The following is a 4703-nucleotide window of genomic DNA, read 5'->3' on the forward strand; positions in this document are numbered from 1 at the left end:
GACGCTTTTTGAAGATTGATAAGCATATCGCTAGAAAAGCATGGGAAAAATTGAAATAATAGCAGGAACAAGGGAGCCCGAGCATATAAGAGACTGAACACAGAGAATCGGATCACAAACCCCTTTCCCTTAAAGAAAAAAAAGAGGTCTTCAAAATTTTTCTAGGCTAGGTGTGAGTGGTACCTCAGTGAGCTTTGCACTCTATTTTCTCTTGCCCTTGCGTGGACTAGATATTGGATAATTGTATTAATCACCGGCATCATAGTTATAATCATTCTAATGGTCATAACCTTGAAATTTTTGCAAACTGACAGATAAAGACTCTAATACCTTGCTATTAGGACCAGTTATATTTTGTTATTTTGTTATTTGGACCAGGATAAGAAATAAAACAAACAATTCAGTGACGATTAATAGGCGTATAAAACACAAGATAAAATTGTTCTCGAGGCCATAATGTTTTTCTGATAGCCTAAACAATAGGAAAAATTATAGCAATTTTCGGAGAGACAATTGGACAACTCTGTTTTCTGGGAAGCTCATGAAAAAGTTACAGAAGCTTAGCAAGCTGTAATCTCATCATACTTTCCATCATATATATTTTTTCTTTTTTTTTGCAGTAGAAAAACTATTTTGAGCCACCGAGTTTATTTTTAACTATTTTGAGCCACCAATCTTTATTTTTAACTTTTCCATGACGTCCCATTATAAACATTGCATAGTGAATGCCAGCAGCAAACAAACGAGTCTCCCTATTTATTGACAATACACTCTCACTGGGCACTTGGATGTCGAGAACTTGGCGCTTAGTAGCCTAGCTGCATGCTCCTTACTCTAATAGTGCCTAGAATGTTTGTTCTTTTTTGTTGTACAGCTAAGATTGCCAACGTTTATCATAGACATAACCAACCAGGAACATTCTCATTGTACCTTCATATTTTTTCGCACCTAAAATTATCAGTTTTCAGTCATAAAAAGTCGACCGATGGTTCGTTAATCCATGTGCCGACAGGGTGAGAAGTTTTTACAATAGATCAGATTGATAGGCGCAGGATAATTGTAAAATTCAAATGGGCGTGACTTTTCAGTTACGTGTGTTACTCTTGATTTAAATTTGAACTCATTAATCATCATGTGACTCGTTTGATTGCACCTCCAAGTTCTCGTTTTTCAATAGATATTATATCAGTGTTTCTTTTTTTACGGCGAGTTTTCATTCTAAATCATCAGTTATTTCACTTTGCCTGTTCACGTCAATGGGAGGAAATATCTGTAAGTCGTTAATCCTTTTTCGTTTTCCTTCTGTTTGTCAATTTTTGTGCACCTATTGTAATTATAATCGCACTCTCTCCTCTCAGTCGAGCTATCATCATCTTCAACTTAATTAGATGCTTTCTATTTACTCCTTTGAAAAGTGAGCGTGGAGTACATCTGTATTTTTTTATCTATTCATTTTTTTATCCCTTATTTACACCAATTGCACTTAAAAACATCTTGTTACTTGTTAATAATTTGCATGAAAAAAGCACCACACAAAGTCAAGACAAACGAAAGTTCGACAGTGCGTGCGCTATTTGTAATTTGCACTCATGTTACAACTTTGCACTCGTGTTACATGAAGAGATGCAGTCGTTTTCAGCCATGTATATTACAAAAAAAGTGTGAGCGACTTATAAACTACAAAGGAAAATTATCATCGCAACTTTTTTTGCTTCTCTCTAAATTCTTAAAATAGACAAAGAAACATACTTACAGGTACTTTAAGTTAGTATTTGTACTAAAAATATCCGGCGGCAATTCGTTTACCGGGTTGCCAGACAAGTAACTACAAGTGCAACAACAACAAAAAAGTTACAAATGTATCAAAAAAAATCTTAATTGATGAGGCATTTTAAGCACTTCAAAGCTAGAAACGTCTAAAGGAGAAAGATAACTATGCCCAAAAATATTTCTGATAAAGGTTTGAGTATTATTCAAGCAATGAGAGTACTGAATCTGGTGGTTTGGGTTCAAGCCCGCTGCCAAGATACTCATGGGATTCTTTGCCCACCAATTCCAATCCATGACTGCGTTCTTTTAATGACTGTATGGTCTCCTTCTCGATAGTGGGATTTTTCCATATCTTTATATGTCTGCTTTCTACTCTGTTTATTTTGCCCTGTTTAATTTATCACTTTAGGATTGTCGTGGTATTCATTCATTAATACAAGGCGGTGTCTTCCCTAAACCAGATTTGATAAATAGACAAATAAATAATCGAGAATTTACTTGCACTTATGTCCTACAGGAGTAAATGGCCCACGATAAATACAGGCGTCTTTCACTTAAATTCGTCGAAAGACCTGTGTGGAAGGTTGTACTCACACAGACACACAGACACACAGACACACAGACACACAGACACACAGACACACAGACACACACACACACACACACACACACTTGACGGTATATATAAAGGTGAATCTCTGACACCGCTTTTATAATGCGTTACAGGAACCACTTGTGCTCTTTCCGAAACGAACGTTACAGACATGCTACTGAACTTAGCAAATATATATGGATTCTTAAAGATAAGGACACTAAGTTTAATATTAAGTGGCGCAAGGTGAAACAAGCTAGTTCGTATTCCAATGTGGCTAAAAGATGCAATTTGTGTTTGTGGGAAAAATATTTCATCATTTGTAAACCGCAAATGGCAAGTTTAAACAAAAGAAATGAGCTGACATCAGGTTGCAGACATGCCAGGAAATTCCTGTTAAAGAACGTAACGTTGCGATAGCGCGTGCAGTATGTTGCGCGCGCATGTACACATTGTTCTGTCTTTTAAATTTCGATGGATTGTAACCGTTATTTCTGGCAGTTGCCTGACGATTGCTTCGCAAGAGGCATGAAACTCAGAGTTGCAGTAAAAGTTCAAGTAACCTAAATCTTGAAGTATAATTATATATATATATATATATATATATATATATAAAATGCCCTTATGAGAGGGAAACCACGAAACAGGCTTGTCGGGATGAAAGCGTAGTTTATTTTTTTCTTTCCTCCACAAACATATACCTCGCTCTACATTAATGTATTGAGCACTGTTTTACGAATACCTACGTTCTACACTTTATGTATACATATATATCATATACATATTCCCTACTTACAGAAACTGCAGATTACGGTTGTTACTAAAAATTCCTGAAGACAAATTCTTTAACTGGTTTTCGTCGAGAGTCCTGTTACAAAAAAAAATTAAAGCTTCGATTAAGTAACACTTTAAGGTGACAAAAGACATAAAAGCAAAAATAAGGCTAAGGTTGTCATTAATTTGATGTCTTGTCGTGGTAACCAGGCTTTCCATTATCCGTACGGAAGAGTTCGTTTCCTCTTATGCCAATTGTTCACAAACGATCTACAATGCAACAAAATCTCGCCTCATGATTTTCTTTCCTCGGGTATGGCCTGAATGTGTCACCTGAACCACAACTGATTACTATCTTGTGATATTCTCTTAATAATTGTAGCAAAACTCAAAACCTTCCATCTAGGCCTCGTAGGACGAAAATTTTTGTTTAAATTACTCCAATCAATCGCGGTTGCCCTCAAGAAAAAAATATTTGCGGCCTTTTTTAAAAGAACCACTACAATTACTTCACCAAAAAAGTTATTAAATGCAGAATTCGATTAAACCACAAGCTACACTCACCCCATGTATTTGTTTTGAAAAAAAGGCAAAAATTAAAACAAAACACTAACCTAGCTTTTGTTTTTCATTTCTCTGTATACGTTAAGAAAAAATTCCGGAATTCCGTCAATCATAAATAATGAAAAATGAAGTGACGCGAAAGTGGCTCAACTAATTTTGACAAATATTGTACTTAAACGCGGATTGAGACAAATTTAAGTTAAAATTGGATGTCAGTAAAGCTGTTTACCGCGAAAAGGTTGCTAGTGAGTTTACGCTGGCAGATTTAGAATAAAGCGGAGGTGGACGAACTCCCTTCCCCTAAGATGTGAGAAATAAGCTTCCAGCTAGTGGTTACCCAACCCTCCTTCCCGCCCCCTTCCTCACACACTAATGCTCGAGGGTAATAAGTCTGAGAACTGGTGGACTGTATTGATACAAATGTATCATAACGTTTGTCTGATTGACGACTACAAAGCGCAGCCTTATCTATTAATATTCTTTTAAACAATTTTAGTACATTTTTTTAACTTTGATGAGTATGTCTGATCATTGGAGTGTTCTAACTGTTACAGCTATCCCTAAAAGTATTTCGTCGTCCCTGCTCACTGTCCCTTTACATTGCTCTCAGGATTACAATTAGGTAGAATAGTCTTCGCTTTACACTTACAGATTTCCTAGGTTGATATTGTTCATGAATATCTCTTCTGGCAAATCCTCCAACTGGTTGTTGTTCAGGAACCTGTCAAATGACTGTATGTATTAGGTTGGCACTAAGGTACGCACATTGTCTACCTTAATGCCAAACGCTATTCAATTGCGTAACTTGCGAAACTGTTATTCAGACCAGCTAAAATAAGGTAGATGAGTTTAGTTGAAAGAAAATTGTGGTTTCGGCGAGCTTCTCCAACAGCCGGCCAAAATATATGCACATTTTCGAAAATTCCACCCAACAACGCAGAAAAAGTGGTCCTAAGAAAAGGTAATAGAAACTGAAACCCATCAAATCAAAACACTTTGGTCA

Source organism: Stylophora pistillata, chromosome 2 (genome assembly GCF_964205215.1).
Source record: "Stylophora pistillata chromosome 2, jaStyPist1.2, whole genome shotgun sequence".
Taxonomy (NCBI): domain Eukaryota; kingdom Metazoa; phylum Cnidaria; class Anthozoa; order Scleractinia; family Pocilloporidae; genus Stylophora; species Stylophora pistillata.